The sequence below is a fragment of the Carcharhinus amblyrhynchos genome, unplaced genomic scaffold, assembly GCF_965287045.1.
Source record: "Carcharhinus amblyrhynchos unplaced genomic scaffold, sCarAmb.v2.hapA scaffold_42, whole genome shotgun sequence".
Lineage (NCBI taxonomy): Eukaryota > Metazoa > Chordata > Chondrichthyes > Carcharhiniformes > Carcharhinidae > Carcharhinus > Carcharhinus amblyrhynchos.
This window is the reverse complement of record NW_027649783.1, coordinates 3,421,632-3,444,954: the sequence shown is the minus strand read 5'-3', so window position 1 is coordinate 3,444,954 and position 23,323 is coordinate 3,421,632. Positions and strand designations below refer to the sequence as shown.

Genomic DNA, 23,323 nt, shown 5'->3' with positions numbered 1-23,323 from the left:
ATAAAGATTGAGCAGAACGTTCCATTTTTTATACTCAATGCTTCAATTTATGAAGCCAAACATCCAATCCGCCTTCCGGACGGCTCCCTCAAAATGGCCTCTCTCCTTCAAACATATCTCTGAACTTCTGGTCACTCTGAACCTGCGCACCGTTTAGAACTGAACCATTCAGTTTCTATTGCCACTCCCCATATCTTCTGTCAAAATGCAGCATTGTTCCTGAGTGTGGGATTAATAATATGTCTCTACTACAATATCTGTGAGAGATGAGACTCCAGCTTCTGTTTCTCCAAGAGAATCTTTCCGGGTAAAGCCGGAATTTACAAGGATTTCTGTAACTGATATATTATCTGATAAATTATCACCGCCCTCACTCACTCTATCGGTGTCTATCCCTCCACCCCCACTCAGTAACTGTATAGGAAGGGGGAATATTGTTGGATAATGACTGACTGCAGACAATCTGTATCTTCTTTTGATCAAATAGAGAGGGAGAGAGATTCTCACAGTCTCTTTGTGAGTGTGGATTAATCTTTTATATGCCCTCACAAACACAGTAATCCCCTTGCCTTTGTCAATTCCTAAGAAGTACTTGTACCTCTGAGGCCCTGGTGGGCGGTTGAAGGGTGGGGTGAGGTTTGAAGGCGATGCCGCAGGGTGCTAAGTGTGAGACCAGCCGATTTTAAAGCATGTGTGTAGGAAAGTGAAGAGTGAACTTGTCCGTTTGAAGATCACAGAAAAGCTGTGACTGGAGCTGGGCCCGAGGGACAAGTTTTGGGTTGTCAGTAAATGAACTCCTGTAATGAAGACACAAAATCAGAAAGAGGAAATGCTGGAAATATTCAGCAGCTCCGAAAGCAGCTGTGGAGAGATATTCCTGTGGCCAGGATGTAACTCTCCAATTGGATACTTCACATTGCTCAGATCTGACACTCTCAACACCTTCCTGTAAGGAACAGGAAGGGCGGGAATTGGGTCTTTGTTGATTTGAGCAAACAGAGCAATGCAGCAATGAGAAGCTCCTCACCCCCCGGCGGCTTGGGGGAGGATGGGACTCAGATACAGGCCTCTGGCTGGGGTTCAAAAATTGGGGGAAAGAAACGTATCGAGTTTGAAATGTAAATGCTACAAAGATGGAATTCAATTCGATTTGTGCACAGATTTTGAACCTTGGTGGATGTAGTCAGGATAACCGATCTGTTTAAGATGCTGTGTTCAGGTCGCAGTCTTCTTTCGGGGCCTGGGCTCAAATCCCACTTCAGAAACTGTTTTTTTTTTTCTCTTTCGCGAGGAACCATCCAAACCCAAGAAATCTCTCAGCACAAGGGCAGCAGATGCAGAGGAACAATGACCACCGGTAAGTTCCACTCCGAGACACACATCATCCTGACTTGGAAACATATCACCGTTCCCATGGCTGGCTCACAATCCCGGAACTCCCTCCCTAACAGCAGTCTATGTGTACATACACCACATGGACTGCAGTGTCTCCAGAATGAATTCATCGCCAATTACTCAAAGACAATTAATTTGGACAATAAATGCTTCCCGGGCCAGTGACACACATGCCCCGTATGAATAAAGTATTTTCTTTTTTAAATCAATTCGTGCGACAGAAGGAGCACAGCTGCCTTCAGAGCAGAAAACTGTGTGTGTGAATCACATCTCTAATTTTACACCAAATGTGTGTCTGAAAACAGTAAGTGGACCCAGCTCACGTTAAACCGTTCAATATTTAGTCGGATAGTTCACAGGTACGTTCCGATTCTGGCAGTATCTCCTTTTTCACAAATACCACCAGATCTGGAACATATTTCCAGCATTCCGCTGATCCCACCGCCAGCAGTGCCAGGCTCTGTGGCTTAGTTGGTTAAAGCGCCTGCCTAGTAAGCAGGAGATCCTGGGTTCAAATCCCAGCGGAGCCTTGGATTTTTTTCCCAATGATGTTTGCAATTGTGCCAGTCACAAAATCCATTTTGCTTGTCAGTTTTGCCTTTCCCTTCACAGTGGATAATCTCCAACGTTGTTAAAATTTCGAGGCTCCCCACAAATATCTCGACTATTTGTTGAGATGATCCAGGTATTTTCATCATCTTGCAGTAAAAAAAAATCATCTAAATATACTCAATGTTCTACCAACACAGATTTCCATTATTTTCTCAGGGCATTCCGAACACAGTCAAATGGCCTGAGAAACACACAATCCCGACAGTGCTGAAGGAGACCATTCTGCCCTTCGAGCCTGTACCGACCGTCCACCGACCCTCCGACAGCGGATTGCACATAGGATCTATCCCCGCAGTGCCACACACCCACTCCGCGCATCTACTGATACAAATACCTTGGGGACGAAGGGACAATCTAACATGGCCAAATCCATTCAACCTGTTCATCTTTGGAATGTGGGAGGAAATCGAATCACCTTGATTCCTGAGATCATTTGTCTGGGTGAATTCAACTTGAACAGAACGACAGAAATTTGGCACCATCCAGGACAGAGCATCCCGCTTCATTCTTTTCCCATGTATAAAAACTCACTCCCTCCACTACCGACACACAATGTGCACCATCTACACGATGCACTGCAGCAACTCAGTGAAGCTTCTTTGGCAGCACCTTCCAAACCCACGCCCATTGGGACCCAGAAGAACAAGCGCAGCAGAAACATCAGAATAACATTGAAAAAGTCAAGACTCCGCTGGGATTTGAACCCAGGATCTCCTACTTACTAGGGAGGCGCTTCAACCAACTAAGCCACAGAGCCTGCGGCCGTTGTGGGTGCGTTCAGCGGAATGCTGGAAATACGTTCCAGATCTGGTGGTATTTGTGAAAAAGGAGACACTGCCAGGTTGTAGGACACTGGTATTTATTTATTGATTGTAGTTATTTATAAGTTGTTGTTGCGTGTCTGCGTTCCTTAATCTTATTTATCTTCCAAAAGAAATGAAATATCTAATTGAAAAAGATGTTACAATTTCTCACCCAACCAGCGAACGTTGTGTCAAACTTTAGGAAAGGTTTGCGATTTATTCTCGAGTCAGTGGTTTCCCTGGGAGCCGGGTTAACAGAAACAGCATGGAGAGATGGCAGAGCAGGAAATGTCGGTGCCGAAGGTGAATCACATCAATGAAGCAGCAACTGGTTTGTTACTAACCTGATCCATAATCCGATTGTGGTGGGACTCAAACTCACAACCTTTAAGTGACTGAATTACCATCATTTGGAAGACCAACGCGACACAGAGACACAGGCTGAAATTTTACTTTACTTGTCCTTAGATGGATTTTTGACGATGTGGAAACTATTGATAAATTCAATAATCTCAGAGTTAAAAGGTTAAGGACTGTTAAGAAGGACTTCATTGATCGCAATTCACGTTGGGACATCTGATGTCTGTTAAAACAGTTGTGGAAATATAGACCTGTTCCTCCTCTATACAGGAAATCTGTCCCTCACAGAACGATGCTCCCTCTCTCTCTTCCTCACTCCCCTGTACAGCTTGAAGTCTCATCTCGCAGGCCTGATAGTTGGGAGATACATTCTACTCTATCTGTCACGGGGCTGATCAGAACCTGTTCCCTGTTCCAGTTAAACACCTGTACAGAACACAACGCAAAGCTGGGAGCTGGAAATCTGACAAAAAAAAATGCTGGAAATGCTCAGCAGGTGAGGCAACATCTCATTAACGGAGATTTGTGTAAAACCAGCTCCTGAAGCACAGCACAGCGGCACAGTTTAAAGTTTCCTTTCATCCACAATGGATGCTCCATTCTATGATTTTGAACAATTCAAATTGAGAATGTGCATTGTTATTCTAGTCGCCACAGCCTGAAAACCACTTCAGGCATTGATGTCACCCTTGGGTTTTAAATTTGTAAATCCATTCTCTATCTTTTTAAAGCTACTGTTGAAACTGTATCCAACACACGCTCAGTTCTTTGTGAAAGACAAGGAGAATTGAAGATATATTTGTATAATCTTCCTTTGACTAAATTTGTACAGAAGCAGAAAGGCGGGAATCACACTCAGCTCTTCATGAAACTCACCCGCTAAACATTGAAAGGTGGCAGTGTTTATTCAAGGGATGATTCTTGAACATAGAACATAGAACAGTACAGGCCCTTCGGCCCTCAATGTTGTGCCGAGTTATGTTCAAACCCAAGATCAAGCTATCCCACCCCCTATCATTCTGGAGTGCTCCATGTGCCTATCCAATAACCGCTTGAAAGTCCCTAAAGTGTCCGACTCCACTATCACAGCAGCAGTGTATTCCACACCCCAACCACTCTCTGAGTGAAGAATCTACCTCGGACATCACTCCTATATCTCCCACCATGAACCTTATAGTTATGCTCCAAGGGGAAAAAAAAACCTCGGCTTGTGTATCTTTGCAACATTTACAGCTTGTGTCTGTTTGTGAGTAAATGACATTTCAGTGATCTGTTACTCATTCAAATGTTAACTAGTAGCGAGAAGCGGAAGAAAGTTATTGCACCCTGGATGGAAATGACAAATCATTTTGAAGGAGCCGCCATGGAACCCTTTTTCTGTTGCTAAAAGCGAAATAGCAGAGAATGGTTTCGAGCCATCGACCTCTGGGTTATAGGCCCAGCACGCTTCCGCTGCGCCACTCTGCTAAGTTGGAGCGATGTAATCTGGGCAATACAACTGAGCAAGGTGAAACACTATGGGGGCCGGGCAGGATAATCCTACCATGGGCAGGGCACTAAGTGAAGATGCGACATTGACTGAGTTGTCAGACGGAGCAGGAAATCGTGTCAGAAGATGCCAAGGAAAGTTGGAGTGCCAAATGTTTAATGATCACTGTACAAGTAGACGGTGAAATGCAGACTTCAGGCTGGATATTCATGAGTTCTGAGATCTGTGAAGAGACTGTGGCATCTCAGCGTAGTAAAGGTGCAATGGGGATTAGGAAGGGTAAAGGTGTACGCTTTATTTTATATCGTCTTCCTTGATCTTCGGACCAAAATGTCTCACTTCACACTTCCTTACGTTAATTAAGTTGTATCTGTCACGTGTCTGTCCATTCCACCCGCCTGTCTACATCTTCTTGAAGATTATCAATATCCTTCTTATTAAAGTTCAGAATATTTTCAGGTTTTGCACCTTTGGCAAATTTTGAGATTGAAACCTGTCCACCCAGATATAGGTCAGTAGCCTCCTCCAGCATCTACGGACCTCCCTATCTCTGTAAAGCCTTCCACTCACTACAACCCTACTTATCTCTATAATTACCTCCAGCTCCTACACCCCTCCCTCTCCCTGTAACCTCCTCCAGCAATTACAACTATTTTCCCTCTCCTACCACCACCAGCCACTACAACCCTGCCTATCTCTGTAACCTTCTGCACTCACTAAAATGCTCTGAGATATCTGCTCACAGGGGGTGGGAGTAGGACGAGTCCATTCAGTCCCTCGAGCCTGCCCTGTTATTCGGGAAGATGAAGGCGGTTTTGTTTCCAATCTCCACCTTCACCCCTTTACCCCGTCACCCTTAATAACCACTGTTAACAAGAAGATATCGATCCCGGGTTAACAATTCACTAATTCCCTTTTGGGTGAGGGCAAGATTCCAAAACTTGGAGGGGCCTCAAGTGTTACTCAGCTTCTCTCCTGGGAGTTAAACTCTGTCCCTCTTTCTCTCTACCCATCCTCCCCCGAAACCAGGTCTCAGGGTTCCCCCAGCCTCCGCCAGCAGGAATCATTCGGCTCTCTTTACCCCCACCATCACATCCTGAAAAATGTAATTAAACCCCAGAGAAAAAGGCCCTCATTTTTCTAATCACTCCTCGTAACTTCACTCCCAGCTCCAGACTTCAGTCTAGTGAACTTTACATTATGTCAATCACCCCAATGCCAATTTGTATGTGGCTCGGGTAATAATCCAGAGATTGTAACCCCTGAGGACCTGTTCTTTAATGTATTTCCTCGTTGCTGATGAACCCCAAACAGGTCCTTTTACCCGGTCTTCCACCGTTACTCAAAAAGGACTCTAAATAATCATGAGAAATCAGTGAACATTTCATGTTTAGAATCGATTTCACAGAGATAAGGTTGTTTATCACAATATGGATCACAACAACTGGATCCCGTCCCCACTCCTACTTCAAAGCAACAAGAATGTTAACGCGGTTCTAAACAGGAATTTTTCCTGCTTCCTTATGATTACAAATAAATCTCGTTTCCCAAAACGATTATCCCTCCCTATTTTCCCACCTGAAATCTCCTTTCTCAAGCTGTTATAACCAGGAATGTCTTACGCCCAGTAATGAGCAGCTTTTGCAATGTGTTTGAATGAACACCATTTCATATCATCTAAACAGCATTTTGAAGTTCTCATTCATTCACTGTATTCTGGTGAAATATGATCTTTATGTTCTGTGAGTAATTACATAAGAATCTTCCTCTGATATGAGACCTCGTTTTGTCCTTGTTCCCCTGATGCTGCTTTATTTCTCTTTCTTCTCTCGTCATGATCTTTCTCATGGAATTTCCAGCACACTCGGCCCAGTTCGCCAGCTGAGTCCATCCCGGCCCACAGCACAAATCCACTTCTTGAAAAGAGAAGCACCGAAGGTTACATTTTATTTTAGCGGCTGCTACTCTGGACAAATTGTGACTTTTAAACATTTTATACCAGACTCGCTGCGAGCAGGGCTCGAACCTGCGCGGGGAAACCCCATTGGATTTCGAGTCCAACGCCTTAACCACTCGGCCATCGCAGCTGCTAATTTTTCTGAGCTCAGTAACATTTCTACTAACTTTATCAGACAAAGCAATGATGCAGAGAGCAGTGTGCGAGCTGAATTTGTTCATCTTTTATTTTGTATCTTTCTCTCTGAATGAGAACTCATTTATTAGTTCAGAGACTTGTTTCTATGTTTCGAAAAAATGTTCATTAAAAGCAAATAGATTCCGAATTTTAGGGGAAAAATATAAAACATTTATTTCCATTTCATTACCATCAAATGTTGCGTTTGAACTTTATGTCCATTTGTTTCGAGACACAAGAGGATAAGTTTCTAAATAAATTCCCATTGCGGCGCCGGGAATTGAACCCGTGCCAGCTGCTTGAAAGGCAGTTCTGCCCACCGCGATATCACCAACACTCGCTTGGTTTATAGGGTCGTTATTTTCATTCGTTATAATTACGGAACTAACTGAGTTGCTGATTTCACCAGACACGAGATGTGTCCATAACGCAGTTTGTAAACTGAACTTGGCTTGTCTGGACAGGTTCAGCTTCCTCTTTACCACTGTTTCTGACTGAGAAATCATTGATTAGTTTTGAGAACTTTTAGAAAAAATATGAACAAAGTTTCCACGGACAGCAATTTTAAACTAGATTTTCCGTCAGACACACATGGATGATGAGAATATTGATGTGAATTTTATTTGAGCAGACCCCCTCCCCTCCCCTCCAGTTCTCAGACAGACACTGACTGGTTCGAAGTTTGTTTTACTTTTTATGGAAAATAAATCCCTGTCTCACGACCTGCTTTTCTCCTGTTCTCAGACACATTCACTTTCTACAAGGGGGCACTAACTGGTTTGAAGAATCAGAGTCAGACTGCAGTCACCGAATTCTCTCTCCATCCCATTCTCTCAGTGCCACCTTACACCATATCCGACAGAGTGATTTGGAAAAGTTGAGTGAATCACCATAAGACCATAAGACGCAGGATCAGAATTATCCCACTCGGTCCATTGAGGCTGCTCCACCATTCAATCATGCTGATAGATTTCTCATCCCCATTCTCCTTTTCTCATTAACCCTGATCTCTTTATTAATCAAAAACTGATCTGTCTCTGTCTTAATGACACTCAGTGACCTGGCCTCCACAGCCTTCAGTGGCAAACAGTTCCACAGATGAACAACTCTCTGGCTGAAAGAATTCCTCCTCATCCCTGTTTGAAAGTATCGTCCCTTTAGCCTGAGGTTGTGCCCTCTCTGGTTCTGGTATCTCCTACTAGTGGAAACATCCTCTCCGTGTCTACTCTATCCAGGCCTCGCAGTATCCTGTACGTTTCAATAAGATCCCCCACTCCAACCCACCCCCCTCCCCATGCTTCTAAACTCCAACTAGTGCAGACACAGAGTCCTTACCCGTTCCTCATACGAGAGTTTCTTTATTCCAGGGATCATTCTCCTGAACCTCCTCTGCATCCTTTTCAATGCCAGCAGATCCTTCCTTAGATATGTGGCCAAAAACTTCAAACAAACTGCAGGTGGGGTCTGACCAGACCCTTATCCAGCCTCAGAAGTACATCCCCGCTCTTGTATTCGAGCCCTCTCGACATGAATGTTTACATTGTATTTGCCTTCCTAACTGCCGACTGAATCTGCTCGTTAACCTTAAGAGAATCTTGAACAAGGACTCCCAAGTTCCTTTATGTTTTTGATTTGCTAAGCATGTTGGTTTTGGAGAATTTAGAGATTCTGAGAACAAATACTTTGTATATTGACCCTAAAGAAACACAATGATATTTGCAATCACTATAATAATTGGAGGGCGGTTGGGGGGAAGAGGGGGGGTGGGATGCGGTGGTGGACAGACATGATTGGGTCTTGCCACGGAATCTGACCAACAGCACCTGGATGCAGCATCTGCGGCTCACTGTCCAATTGCCACAGAATCTGGTTAACAGGTGTGATCCTACATCACATATACTTCAGCAGTTCAAAAAGGCAGCTCACCACAACCTTCCCAAGGGTAATTAGGGATGGGTAATAAATGCTGACCCAGACAGAGACACCCACATTCCATGAATGAATTGAAAGACAATCTGCGGGGAGCGGCCCTCAGAGTGTTTAACAGTTACTGAGGTGAAAAACTCTAACTAACCCCCTGGAATCCGGAGCAAAGGCCGGGAGAAGGACAATTTCCGTCCTCGGATCTTCCATTTGGTGAAAGTTTCGTCCTGTGAATGTGTAGATGTGAATATTGTGGAAGAGAGAGTGTATGAAAGGAGCGGGCGGGTCAGACTAATCCAACTCTGTTTGTGTGTCTGTTCTGATCATGAGATCTCCGAGTCTCTCTTGTATAAAATGAAACGATTTTTCAATCAAAGAACACACCCAATTCCCCTGCTGAGTCCCAAAGTTAGATTTCAAGATAACGGTTTCTTTAAATACAAGATTTCAGTCGGAAAGTCTGTCAGCAATCGCGTGCCTCCACAGCTTACCTCAAATCCTCAATATCTGTCCCTGAATCCAGCGACGAGCAATTAAGGCAAAACAAAATATAAAACAATGAAGCATATTTTTATCAAATAGGGTGGCAAAGCGGCACAGTGGTTAGCACTGGTGCCCGTGTTTGATTCGGGCCTTGGGTGTGTGGAGTTTGCCCGTTCTCCTTGTGCCTACATGTGTTTCCTCTGGGTGCTCCAGTTTCCTCCCACATTCCAATCGCATGCTGGTTAGGTGCATTGGCCATGTTAAATTGTCCCTCAGTGTCCCAGGATGTATAGGTTCTGGGGATTAGCCAGGTAAAATTGTACCAAAGATTGTACCAAACTTTCAGAAAGTTATTGCAGACTCGATGGGCCAAATGGCTTCCTTTTCCAATGCAGAGATTCTATGCATAAACATCGCCTCCACTTATGAAGCCAAGGATCCAGTCCGCTTTCCGAACGACATGTTCAAAATGTCATCTCACTCTCAAAGATCTCTCTGAACCTCAGGCCCCTCTGAGCTTGCACACTGTTTAGAACTGGACCATTTTTTTTCTTGCCTCTCCCCATCTCTTCTGTCAAAATGCAGCATTGTTTCTGAGTGTGGGATTAATAATGTGTCTCTGCTACAATATGAGTCGGAGTAATGTGAATATGTCAAAATTCACAGATGACACTAAGATGGGTGGAAGAGCAAAGTGTGCAGAGGATGCTGAAAGACTGCAAAGACATATAGATAATCTAAGTGAGTGGGCAAGGGTCTGGCAGATTGCGTACGATGTTGGTAAATCTGATATCATCCATTTTGGTATGAATAACAGCAAAATGGACTATTATTTAAATAGGAAAACATTGCAGCATGCTGCTCTGCAAAGGGACCTGGGTGTCCTTGTGCAGGAATCTCAAGGAGTTGGTTTGCAGGTGCTGTGGGGTAACGTGTACTTGAGAAAGGATATACTTGCACTGGAGGGAGTGCAGAGGAGACTCACTAGGTTGATTCCATAGATGAGAGTGTTGGCATATGAGGAGAAACTGAATAGAGTGGAGGTATACTCATTGGAGTTCAGAAGAATGAGGGGAAATCTTATCGAACCATATAAAATTATGAAGGGAAGAGATAAGATAGAAGCAGGGAAGTTGTTTCCATTGGCGGGTGAAACTAGAACTGGGCGGGTGGGGGCGGTGGAGGAGGGGGGAGGTGGTGCAGGGTAGCCTCAAAATAAGGGGAAGTGGATTTAGGACTGAGCTGAGGAGGAACTTCTTTACACAAAGGGTTGTGAATCTGAGGAATTCTGTATCCAGCGAAGCAGTTGAGGCTACCTCACTAAATGTTTTTAAGGCAAGAATAGATAAATTTTTGAACAAAAACGGAATTAAGGGTGAGCGGGTGGGTAAATGGAACTGAGACCACAAAAAGATCAGCCATGATGATTTTGAAGGGGAACCCTATTCCTGCTCCTAGATCTTATGTTCTTATGAGAACTGAGACTGCAGCTTCTGTTTCTCCAAGAGAATCTCTCTGGATAAAGCCGGAATTTACAAGGATTTCTGTCACTGAGGCATTGTCTGGCGGTCTGTGTCTCACTGCTCCAACTCACTCTATCCCTCCATCCCCTCTCATCAACTCTATATGAAGGCGGGATCTTGTTGTTTAGTGACTGAGTGCACACAATCTGTATCTACATCTGATCAAATAGAATTCAGCTTGCGAACAATATCACCATTTGAACCAGCTCTGGGTTAACCCAGGCACAGCTCTAATTGGCTGCAGCCCCCTGAATCTGGGGAACAAACACTGTGAGCATCGCCGGCCTCAGAGGCTTTCACAGTTACTGAGCTGGGAAACTTCAACTAATCCCCGAGAATCCACAACACAGAGCGAGAGGAGAGGAAAACCTGTCCTGGGAGCTGTCAATCTGAGACACAGTTTGACCTGTCAATGTGCAGATGTGAAGCTGCTCCTTCCATTCCCAATCTGCTATAACCAGGAGTTCCTAACGCCCAATAATGACCAGCTTGCAGCAATGTGTTTGAATGAACACGATGTCATATCATCCAAGCAGCATTTTGAAATGATCATTCAGTGTATTCTGATGAAATTTATTTCTTATGTTCTGTCTGTCATTCCATAAGAATCTTCCCCTGAAATGAGACCTTTTTTTGTCCTTGCGCTCCTGACGCTGTTGTTTTTCAATCTGCTCACATGCTGATTTCCCTCATGGAACCAGAGAAAGGGAACAGCACTGAATCATTTGGCTTATTTTGTCCATGCCAGCCCGAGGGCACCCTGGTGTCCTCTTCAAGCTCACCTTCCTGCACTCGGCCCGGAGCCATGGAGCTGAAAGCATGATGGTGATCCACATACTTGGCACCAAAATACCAGAAAGAGTTCCGGCTCTGGGGCTGCCGGAAGCAAACACTTTCAATGATAATCGCTGCGAGCAGGACTCGAACCTGCGCGGGGAAACCCCATTGGATTTCTAATCCAACGCCTTAACCACTCGGCCATCGCAGCTCCACGAGCTAGTGTGCTAATATAATCACCTCAGTAGCGTTCATACTAACTTCATCAGGCACCGTTATTGTACAGAGCTCAGTGTGTGAGCTGAAAATTGTTCCTCTACTTTTGTATCTTTGTCTCTGACGGAGAACTCACTTACTAGGTCAGAGACTTGTTTTTGTATCTCAGTAATTTTTCAGTACAAACAAATTAGTTCCGAATAAAAAGAAAAAGACAAATCTCTATTGTATTTCATTATCGTAAACTGTTGCGCTCGCCCTGGTTTTGTCCACTCGGTTGAAAACACAGGAGGAAGTGGATAAAGTTGTAAGTAAATTATCAATGCGCTGGCTAGGAAGGGAACCCGGGTCAACTGCTTGGAAAGCAGTTATGCTCACCACTATACCACCATCGCTCACAACACTGCAGCTACCTTTATTTTAAGAACAAAGAACAAAAACAGCCCCGGAAACAGGCCCTTCGGCCCAACGAGCCCGCGCCGCCATTTTAATACCACCAGTTCCCCCTCTCTACCCATGACCCTTATCTATTGTTTTATGGCCATCCACATTGAGGGAAACTAATTTAGGGAGAATTTATTACCTCCAATCAGCCTAACAGCACATCTTTGGGGTGTGGGAGGAAACCGGAGCACCCGGAGAAAACCCACGCAAGCACGGGGAGAATGTGCAAACTCCCACAGGCACCGGCCCAAATCCATGTGTCTGCACAGCAAACAGCGATAGTCACTGAGCTGTCATCTTGCCCAGTATCTGGTCCAGTTTAGGCACACACTAACGACATGAAGTACTAGGCCAATCTCGAACAACCAAGAGCAGCCCCAGTATGACCCATCGCGTGTATGCCCCTCGTTGGACACAAGGCGGACCGACTTAAACCTGTGAATGAAAAGAGAAAAAACATTATTATCTTCCCATATCCTTTTCCATTACCAGGGTCGTCCCAATGCTAATGAACCTTATTTAAAACAATTTCCTATATCCTCCCATCTCCAACCCACTCATGTGCCTGTCTCAGTTACTCTGAAACAACTCCAGCGCGCCTGCCTCTGTTTTTTGTTCACTCCGTTTAAAGTCCAAGAGGCCGCGATCAGGTTCTAAATAAATTATCAATGCAATAGCCGGGAATCGAACCCGAGTCAACAGTTTAGAAGGCAGGTATACTCACCACAATACCACCATCGCCCGCTCTGAGTAAGTAATCGTTATTTGCATTAGTTTTAATTACGGAACTTCCGTCGGTCCTGCACCGACAACAATCCCACCCAGCCTGTATCCTCATAACCCCACATATTTACCGTGCTAATCCCCCTGACACTGAGGGACTATTTAGCACAGCCAATCCCGCTAATACGGCGCTAATTTTCATGGCTGAGCTGCCGATTCTGGAAAGACAAAATCTGCCATTCGGGCCGCAAATGAAGCTGGAGTCTGCTTTGGATCTTGTGAAACCACATGTTTACCTGGTGGCAAACTCCTGTCCAAAACTGGGGTCCTGACTTGAATCGATCGTCAGCTCCAGTTTCTCATGGGATTAGAAATATTGGAATGTGGAATTGTTCTGGAACATTCACCCCTCCAGCCTGTGTGTCCAAACTTCATCTTGGTTCCGTGAAACTCAAAACACTGAGCGAATCATCAGTTCCCAGGCAATAAGGAGACAGAACAAATACACCACCGACGAGGGTGGGATTCGAACCCACACGTGCAGAGCACAATAGATTAGCAGTCCATCGCCTTAACCACTCAGCCACCTCGTCATGCAGCATAGAACATAGAACATAGAACATTACAGCGCGGAACAGGCCCTTCGGCCCACAATGTTGCGCCGACCAGTCTTATTTTTTAAAAAAAACATTGACCCACTAATCTAAACCAATCCCTTTTCGTCCATAAACTTATCCACCAATATCTTAAACGCCCCCAAACTAGGCGCATTTACAACTGCAGCAGGCAGGGCATTCCAGTCCCTCACCACCCTCTGGGTAAAGAACCTGCCCCTGACATCCGTCCTATAACTACCCCCCCCCTTAATTTAAAGCCATGCCCCCTCGTGCTAGATTTCTCCATCCGAGGAAACAGGCTATCACCATCCACCCTATCTAAACCTCTAATCATCTTATATGTTTCTATAAGATCCCCTCTTAGCCGCCTTCTTTCCAGTGAAAACAACCCCAAATCCCTCAGTCTCTCCTCATAGGACCTCCCCTGCATACCAGGCAACATCCTGGTAAACCTCCTCTGCACCCTCTCCAAAGCCTCCACATCCTTCCTGTAATGTAGGGACCAGAACTGCACACAGTACTCCAAGTGCGGCCGCACCAGAGTTGTGTACAGTTGCAACATGACGCTGCGACTCCTAAATTCAATCCCCCTACCAATAAACGCCAAGACACCGTACGCCTTCTTAACAACCTTCTCTACTTGATTCCCAACTTTCAGGGATCTATGTACACATACACCTAGATCCCTCTGCTCCTCCACTCTATTCAAAGTCCTCCCGTTAGCCCTATACTCAACACATCTGTTATTCCTACCGAAATGGATTACCTCACACTTCTCCGCATTAAACTCCATCCGCCACCTCGCGGCCCAGCTCTGCAACCTGTCCAAGTCACCCTGCAAACTTCGACACCCTTCCTCACAATCTACCACACCTCCGACTTTGGTGTCATCAGCAAACTTACTAATCGACCCAACTATACCCTCATCCAGATCATTAATAAAGATTACGAACAGCAGTGGCCCCAAAACAGATCCCTGAGGCACACCACTCGTAACCGAACTCCATGATGAATAATTACCATCAACCACCACCCTCTGTCTCCTATCTGCTAACCAATTCCTGATCCAAGTACCTAAATTACCACCAATCCCATACATCTGCATTTTCTGCAGAAGCATACCATGGTGAACCTTATCAAACGCCTTACTAAAATCCATATATACCACATCTACTGCCTTACCCCTATCCACCTCTTTGGTCACCTTCTCAAAGAACTCATCATCAAAGAACAGCAGCTCCCCAAACCACCTCTTGTGTTTTAACATCCGTAACAAAGGACACATTTCTCCCGCAGGTTAACGCTGCCTTTCTGCTTTCTCTTGATGCGTTGTTACTTTTCCATTTGATGTAAATCCAGAGAAAGTAAAGAGAGAGACAGTTCACCTCTCTGCTCCCGGTTTGGTTTTGAATTCTCCGAACATGACCCTGATGTAAAACAGAGCAAGTGCTGTGAGTTTGTGGAGCAACAGGAGAGAGTCTGACCTACCAGTAGAGGGCTGTGTGTCCCAACCACGGAGCTTTTCTGTGTGGCTCTTTGGATTTTGGTTGTTTGCGATTGTTCCTGAAATGACAAATTCCAAATCTGGGATAGAAATGAAATTTTAGGGATGATCCGATTCGCATGCTTAGTTATTTTTAATAAACTTCTCTATTTGAACAATGTGTGAGGGATATGATTTGTCCAGTGTCGGTAAAGTTCGAGCAAGGTTCACAGTCCCAGTTGTTTCTGGGAGCCATCAATGGGGAGAGCTGACTGGCTGTGATTGAACCAGAGGATTCACACCTCAGGAGAGGAGCAAGACTGAGAAGGCGGAGCCTTCATGATCAATCTCAACTGAACCGGGAATTGATCCCGCGCTGTTGGCTGAATAAACTATCCAGCCAATGGAGACAAATGCTCTGGGCTACTCATTAATGAAAACTAAGACCATCACTGTTTCTATTTGATGGAGTGAGTAGGTGATAACAGACGATGGTTTACGATCCATCGATCTCTGGGTTATGGGCCCAGCACGCTTCCGCTGCGCCACTCTGCTCCCAAAGTCAACCCCTCCCTGCTTATTACCGCTGCCCGCGAGCCAGAAATCTATTCACTGTCTCTTTTTATTACAAACAAAACCCTGGGAAGCTCACCCTGGCTGGATAATAATACGTAACATCACCCCGAATATAACAGACAGAGAAAAAACACACAGAAAAGCAGTAAAAAACTATTAGGAGACACTCACAATGAGAGACAGAAAATATTCGAGCAAACCGGCAAGACACTGAGATGGAGAAACTGATTAAGTATGAAAAGGGATTTTCTGTTCCACAAAGATAGGCCCTGTATTGAAATGTATGTTGTGTTGTGTAACTGTGTTCTCTGCTGTGTAACTGTTCTCTCTGTTTGGAACTGTGACTCTCCCGTTGACAGATCTTCACTGTGGTTCTGACAAATTCTTCCCTGTTGTGTAAATGTGTTCCCGGTTTGCAAATATCATCCGTCTTGGGCAGAAGTTTTCCTTTTGTGTGAAATGTTCTCTGTTGTTCTGTGAAGATGGAAAATAATGGACGCAAATTTCAAGGCCGCCATTTCTGAGGCTTGCTTTCAATTCCAGCATTGTTTGGGCCGAATGGCCTGCTCCTGTTTCTCTTTTCTATCCATGGGCCTATGTGTTAAATCAGTGAATTTGAATTTCACCAGCTGCCGTGGTGGGATTTATTCCGTGTCCCCAAAGATTAGCGCGGGCCTCTGGATTACCAGCCCAGTGACATCACCTTTCATCCCTGTAAACAAAAACAGTTCATTCAGCTCAGCATTAAACCTCTTCCTGAGGAGATTAGAATTCCTGCCACAGAATTTCAATTAGCCGATTGATGCAAAGCATTTTGTCCTCGTTTGGAACATTAACAATTTATCCAGATCAAACATACATTGTGGAACAGTTCTGACCGAAAAAAATGAGATAAGTGAGGATTAAATGAACAAAGTTACAAGGAAAGTAATTCTGAGAAAGCTGTTTGGAAGAAATAGTGGATTTCAGTTAACGGGCGAGGGAATTGGACTTTTAATTCCAAATGTCTTTATTGATGTCAAATTTCGCCATCTGCCTTGGTGGTGGTGGTGGTGTGTCTGTGTGTGTGTGTGTGTGAGAGAGAGAGAGAGAGAGAGACTCTCACATGATCAATCTGTTTGACTGATCATGAATTAGTCCTTTATGTTCCCTCATAAACACTGTGATCCCTTGTCTTTGTGAATTCCTCAGTTGCGCTTGTACCACTGAGACTCTGGTGTGGGGGTGGAGGGTGGGGTGAGGTTTGAAGGCGATGCCGCAGGGTGCTCAGTGTGAAAACAGACGGTTTTAAAGCCGGGAAGTGAAAGCTGAACTTGTCTGTGTGAAGATCACAGAAAAGCTCTGTCTGGTGCTGCGTCCAAGAGACAAGTTTTGGGTTGTCGGTAAATGAACTCCTGCAATGAAAGCACAAAATCAGAAAGAGGAAATGCTGGAAATATTCAGCAGCTCCGAAAGCAGCTGTGGAGAAATATCCCTATCGCCAGGATGTAACCCTTCAATTGCAGTGCTCACATTGCTCAGATCTCTCAATCTTAGCACCTTCGGGTAAGGAACAGGTAGAGCGGGAATTGGGTCTGTGTTGACTTGAGCAAACAGAGCAATGCACAAACCCAGTAAACAGGAGATCCCGGTTTCAAATCCAAGCGAGAACTTTGAGGCCTTTCAAGTGATCAGTGCAATTGTACAAGTCACAATATCCCATCCTTGCTAATCAGTATTGGCTTTCCCTTTACAGTGGATGATCTACAGAGATAAAATATATTTCGAGACTCCCCACAAATATCTCTACTATTTACACGATCCGGGTATTTTCACCATTTGCAGAAAAAAACAAAATCTGCAATAAATCTAATGCTGTAAATTCATAAATACAGCTTTCCATTTTTTTCCTCAGGGAATTTCTAACACAGTCGAATGGCCTTAGAGTCACACAATCCCAACAGTGCTGAAGGAAACCATTCTGCCCATCGAGTTTGTACCGACTCTCCAACAGAGAATCGCACACTGGACCTATCCCCGCGGTGCCACACATCCACCCCGGTAATCTCCCTATACAAACACCTTGGGGAACCAAGGGACAATCCAGCATGGCCAATCCACCCAACTTGCTCATCTTTGGACTGTGGGAGTAAACCAGATCACTTGGTTTCCTGCGTTAATTTGCCTGGATCAGTATAGATTGAACAGAACTGCAGAAGGTTAGCACTATCCAGGACAAAGCACCCCACTTCATTCGCTTCCCACACATAAAAAATCACTTCCTCCACACAATGACAGCAGTGTGCACCATCTACACGATGCAGCAACTCAGCAAGGCTACTTTTCCAGCACCTTCCAAACCCATGACTACGACAGCCTGGAAGGACAAGCGCAGCAGACACATCAGAATAACACCCCTACATTGCAGGGCACTGATATTTATTTATTGATTTATAAATTGCTGTTGTTGTGTGTGTGTTCTTAAACCTTTTTTTATCTTCCAAAAGGAGTGAAATCTCGAATTGAAAATGATGTTACTATTTCTAACCCAAACAGTCAATGTTGTATTAAACCGGGGTTTGTGATTTATTCTCGAGTCAGTGGTTTCCCTGGGAGCCGAGTTAACAGAAACAGCATGGAGAGATGGCAGAGCAGGACATGTCGGTGCCGAAGGTGAATCACATCAATGAGGCAGCAAACTGTTTGTTACGAATCTGATCCAAAATCCGACTCTGGTGGGATTCGAACCCACAACCTTTGAATGGTTAATTTAATTATTTAGAAGCCCAACGCGCTTTCCGTTGCGCCACAGAGCCACGTGCTGGGAGTTTACTTTCCTTGTCCATATATGGATTTTTGACAATGTAGAAACTATTCGTAAATTGAACAATCTCATAGTTTAAACATCAAGAACTGTTAAGAATATGGTGTAACAGACATAACTAGGGCGTAGAGAAAGATCAACTTAATGCGAGATAATCCATTCAAGGTAAGTCTGTGAATTCAGATGTTCAGGATCCAGTCACAGAGGGAGGTGCCGAGGCCCAGGCCACAGAGTTTGGAGAGGAGTTTTGTGGGAATAGTAGTGTTGAAGGCTGAGCTGTAGTCAATAAATAGGAGTCTGACTTAGGTGTCCTTGTTATCTAGGTGTTCCAGGATTCAGTGCAAGGCCAGGGAAATGGTGTCTGCTGTGGACCTTTTGTGGCAGTTGGTACTGGCATGTTAGACAGCAAGTCACTGTCTTGTGAGATGGTCAAAGGTTGTGGGTCCGAATCTCATCTGAGTCCGCTTTTGGGATAAAATGTGAAGAAATTAGGAACTGGTGTGTCATTCTTCTCAGAGAAATAAAACTGCCGCCTGGAACTTCAGAGAGGGCCCTCAGTGTAAAAGGACGGCATTCGGCCCATCAAGCCTGCACCGACAACAATCCCATCCAGGCTGTATCCCCGTGACCCCACATGTTTACCATGCTAATCCCCCTGACACTAAGGGGCTATTTAGCATGGCCAATCCCGCTAATACAGCACTAATTTTCATGGCTGACCTGCCGATTCTGGAAAGATAAAATCTTGCCACTGGCGTCTGCTTTGGAGATTCCGAAACCACATTTTTGCAGGGTGGTGAACTGCTGTCCAAAGCTGGTAACCTGACTTGATTCGAGTTTCTCCGAGGATGAGGATTCTGGGAATGTGGAATTGTTCTGGAACATTCACCCCTCAAGCCTGTGTGTCCAAACTTCATCTCGGTTCTGCGAACCTTAAAACACTTAAACAAGCCATCAGTTGGGGGGTGCAGAGTAAATACATCACCGACGAAGATGGGATTTGAACCCACGCGTGCAGAGCACAATGGATTAGCAGTCCATCGCCTTAACCACTCGGCCACCTCGTCATAGAATAATTCGGCACCAAACTTTGGCAAAGGGTCATCTGGACTCGAAATGTCAGCTCTTTTCTCTCCTTGCGGATGCTGCCAGACCCGCTGAGATTTTCCAGCGTTTTCTCTTTTGACTTCTCACCAAACCAGCTCTTGTGTTTTAACACCCGTAACAAACAACATGTTTCTCCCGCAGGATAATGTTGTGTTGCTGTTTACTCCTTAATCTCGGTTCGCTGTTACTCTTCCATTCCATGTCTAACCACAGAAAGTAAAGAGGGAGACAGTTCCATTCCCTGGGCCCTGTCTGGTTTTGAATTGGCCGAACGTAACCCGGATGTAAAAAGCAGGAAGCAGTGTGAGCTTGTGGCGCAACGGTAGCGCGCCTGACTCCAGATCAGAAGGTTGCGTGTTCAAATCACGTCAGGCTCATGAAACTTTTCTGGGTCGGATTTTGTATCTGGATAAAGTTAATTGTCCCCGAAATGACAAATTTCAAAACGATGGGAGAAATGATATTTTAGGGATGCTTCCGCTTCGCATGCTCAGATTATTTTTGCACAGTTTTATATCTGAAACAATGTGTCAGAATTGTGAGGTGTTCATTTCTTGCAAAGTTAAAGCAAGGTCCACACTCTCAGATGTTTCTGTGGGTCATTAAAGGAGAGAGAGCTGACTGGTGGTGATTTAACAGGATAATTCATACCTCAGGAGAGGAGCAAGGATAAAAACAATCTCAGACGATACAGGAATTAATCCCGAGCTTTTGGCTGAATAAACTGCCCAGCCAACTGAGCTAAACACTTATTTGATAAAAGGGGAACTCTCCGAAAGTTCATGCTGCCAAATAAACCTGCTGGGCTTTAACCTGTTTTAGTGAGATTAGTTACTGTGAACCTGGGATAAATGTGCTGTGTTCCCCGTTAATGAAAATCAAGATGATGAAACAAATTTACTGTCGAGAAAACTCAGACTTGCCTTTGGGCAGCAGCCGAATGTTACTATTTGATGTTAGTGAGCCCTCACTAAACAGCTGCGATGGCCGAGTGGTTAAGGCGTTGGACTTGAAATCTAATGGGGTTTCCCCACGCAGGTTCGAGCCCTGCTCACAGCGAATCTGATGTGCACTGTTTAGAGGTTGTAACTTGTTTAGTGGGGGAACCACTAAACAAAAATTGTAACTGTTCGTTTTGGGGTAGCGCAGTGGTTATTACTGCTGCTTCACAGCTCCAGGGACCTGGGCTCGATTCCCGGCTTGGGTCACTGTCTGTGTGGAGTTTGCACATTCTCCTCATGTCTGCGTGAGTTTCCTCCCACAGCCCAAAGATGTGCGGGTTCGGTTGATTGGCCTTGCTAAAAATTGTCCTGAGATGAGTAGGTTGGAGGGATTAGCGGGTAAAATATGGAGGGATATGGGGGTAGGACCTGGGTGGGATTGTGGTCGGTGCAGACTCGATGGACCGAATGGCCTCTTTCTGTACTATAGGATTTCTATGAGAACATGATAACAGATGATGGTTTTGATCCATCGACCTCTGGGTTATGGGTCCAGCTTCTGCTGCGCCACTCTGCCCCGAACGTTACCACTTCCTGCCTATCCCTGCTGCGAGGGAGAGAAGAAACTATTCATTGTATTTTTATTTCAAACCAAACCCACGTGTTGCAAGCTCACCCTGGCTGGACAGTAACACTTAACATCAACCCGAATGTAACAGGCAGAGAAAGACACACAGAAAAGTAGTAAGAGATGATCAGGACACACACAGAGCGATAGAAGGTTAGCACCATCCAGGACAAAGCATCCCACTTCATTCGCGTCCCACGCATAAAAATTCACTCCCTCCACTCCCGACACACAATGACAGCAGTGTGCACCATCTACACGATGCAGCAACTCAGCAAGGCTCCTTTTCCAGCAGCTTCCAAACCCATGACTACGACAGCCTGGAAGGACAAGCGCAGCAGACACATCAGAATAACACCCCTACATTGCAGGGCACTGATATTTATTTATTGATTTATAAATTGCTGTTGCATGTTCCTTAACCTTTTTTATCTTCCAAAAGAAGTGAAATATCGAATTGAGAAAGATGTTACTGTTTCTCACCCAAACAGTGAGTGTTGTATCAAACTTTAAGAAAGCCCCCGGGGTTGGCCATTTATTCTCGAGTCAGTGGTTTCCCTGGGAGCCGGGTTAACAGAAACAGCATGGAGAGATGGCAGAGCAGGAAATGTCGGTGCCGAAGGTGAATCACATCAATGAAGCAGCAAACTGTTTGCTCCGAATCTGATCAAAAATCCGACTCTGGTGGGACTCGAACCCACAACCTTTGAATAGCTAATTTGTTATTATTATAGAAGTCCAACGCGCTTTCCATTGCGCCACAGAGCCACGCACCGGAAGTTAACTTCACTTGTCCATATATGGATTTTTGACAATGTAGAAACTATTGGTAAGTTCAACAATCTCATAGTTTAAACGTCAAGAACTGTTAAGAAGAACTTCACTGATTGCAACTCGTGTTGGAACATCTTATTTCTGTTGAGTGAGCTGTGGAAATACACACCTTTATACAGGAAATGTGTCCATCACAGACTGATCCTCCCTCTCTCTCTTCCTCATTCTCCTGTATCGCTTGGAGCCAAATCTCAAAGGCTTGATAAGCCGGGAGACACATTCTACTCCATCTGTCACAGGGCTGATCAGAACCTGTTCCCTGTAAAACATTTGCACAGAACACAACACAAAGCTGGAAGCTGCAAACCTGAAACACAAACAGAAAATACTGGAAATGCTCAGCAGGTGAGGCAACATTTTTGAATAATGGAGATTTGTGTAAAACCAGCTCCTGAAGCACAGCACAGCTGCACAGTTTAAAGTTTCCTTTCATTCACAATGGATGCTCCATTCTATGATTTTGAATAATTCAAATTGATAATCTGCATTGTTATTCTAGTCGCCACCGATTCAGTGAATTGAACCGATACAGTGCCTATTGTACACATCTTTGGAAACTGAAGGAACATTTAACATGGCCAATCCATCTAACCTTCACATCTTTGAACCATGGAAACAAACCAGAGCAACTAGAGGAACCTCGGGGGAGAATGTGCAAAATCTGCACAGTCAGCAAAGGCCAGGACCAAACCCGGGTCTCTGGGGTGATGAGGCGGGAGAGTGAGATTAGATAGCGTGCAGCTTCAATAATGCAGTGCAAACCTGATGGGCCGAATGGACTGGTACTGCATTGTAACGATTCTGTGGTTTGGGAATCGAAAGCATGATCCCATTGAATGGAGCAGCAGGCTTGAGGGGCCATGTAGTTCACTTCTGATCCGATTTATTGTGCTGCTGTGTCCAGGAAGCTGCTAATTGATTTCTCGTCATTAAATCAGAATTCACTCCAAATATACTTAATGCATCAACCCTGTGCTCAGTGACAAACACTGACTCGTGGTTAAGCAATTTCTCAATTTTAATATTCTGATCCGTGTTTCCAAATCCCTCCATGTCCTCAGCTCTTCCTGCCTTTCGTCATCTCCAGCCTAACAATTCTCTGAGATATCTGAGCTCCTCTGATTCTGCCTTCGTGAGCATCTCTGATTTGGTTCACTCCAGCAGCGATTATAGTTCTTTCAGCTCTCTGGGTCTCAGCTCTGGAATTCCCTCTCTAAACTCCCCTAATTCCAGCTTACTTTCCTCTCGTCCATTTTTGTTGCCTGTCCGCTTAATTTAATTCCTAATTCCTATCCCGCGGGTTTCACATTTTGCATTCTTTGACTTTCATAAGAACATAAGAACTTACGAAATAGGAGCAGGAGTAGGCCAACCAGCCCTTCGAGCCTGCCCCGCCATTCAATAAGATCATGGCTGATCTGTCTTGGCTCAGTTCCACATTCCCGCCCTCTC

At 44.9% G+C, this 23,323-nt stretch overlaps 10 non-coding genes across 10 annotated transcripts; 3 read left to right on the top strand and 7 right to left on the bottom strand.

Moving 5' to 3' along the window:
- Window positions 1-1,851: 1,851 nt before the first annotated feature.
- trnat-agu (transfer RNA threonine (anticodon AGU)) lies at window positions 1,852-1,925 on the top strand. Its single transcript has one exon. It is a non-coding gene; the product is annotated as a tRNA-Thr (tRNA).
- A 765-nt stretch (window positions 1,926-2,690) lies between these two features.
- Window positions 2,691-2,764, bottom strand: trnat-agu (transfer RNA threonine (anticodon AGU)). Its single transcript has one exon. It is a non-coding gene; the product is annotated as a tRNA-Thr (tRNA).
- Window positions 2,765-6,664: 3,900 nt separating this feature from the next.
- Window positions 6,665-6,746, bottom strand: trnas-cga (transfer RNA serine (anticodon CGA)). The gene has a single exon. It is a non-coding gene; the product is annotated as a tRNA-Ser (tRNA).
- Window positions 6,747-11,628: 4,882 nt separating this feature from the next.
- trnas-aga (transfer RNA serine (anticodon AGA)) lies at window positions 11,629-11,710 on the bottom strand. Its single transcript has one exon. It is a non-coding gene; the product is annotated as a tRNA-Ser (tRNA).
- A 1,683-nt stretch (window positions 11,711-13,393) lies between these two features.
- On the bottom strand, window positions 13,394-13,475 carry trnas-gcu (transfer RNA serine (anticodon GCU)). The gene has a single exon. It is a non-coding gene; the product is annotated as a tRNA-Ser (tRNA).
- A 4,789-nt stretch (window positions 13,476-18,264) lies between these two features.
- Window positions 18,265-18,353, bottom strand: trnar-ucu (transfer RNA arginine (anticodon UCU)). The gene is given in 2 exon segments: window positions 18,265-18,300; window positions 18,317-18,353. It is a non-coding gene; the product is annotated as a tRNA-Arg (tRNA).
- Window positions 18,354-19,346: 993 nt separating this feature from the next.
- On the bottom strand, window positions 19,347-19,428 carry trnas-gcu (transfer RNA serine (anticodon GCU)). The gene has a single exon. It is a non-coding gene; the product is annotated as a tRNA-Ser (tRNA).
- A 345-nt stretch (window positions 19,429-19,773) lies between these two features.
- On the top strand, window positions 19,774-19,845 carry trnaw-cca (transfer RNA tryptophan (anticodon CCA)). Its single transcript has one exon. It is a non-coding gene; the product is annotated as a tRNA-Trp (tRNA).
- Window positions 19,846-20,445: 600 nt separating this feature from the next.
- On the top strand, window positions 20,446-20,527 carry trnas-uga (transfer RNA serine (anticodon UGA)). Its single transcript has one exon. It is a non-coding gene; the product is annotated as a tRNA-Ser (tRNA).
- A 1,186-nt stretch (window positions 20,528-21,713) lies between these two features.
- Window positions 21,714-21,805, bottom strand: trnar-ucu (transfer RNA arginine (anticodon UCU)). Its single transcript is given in 2 exon segments — window positions 21,714-21,749; window positions 21,769-21,805. It is a non-coding gene; the product is annotated as a tRNA-Arg (tRNA).
- Window positions 21,806-23,323: the final 1,518 nt, after the last annotated feature.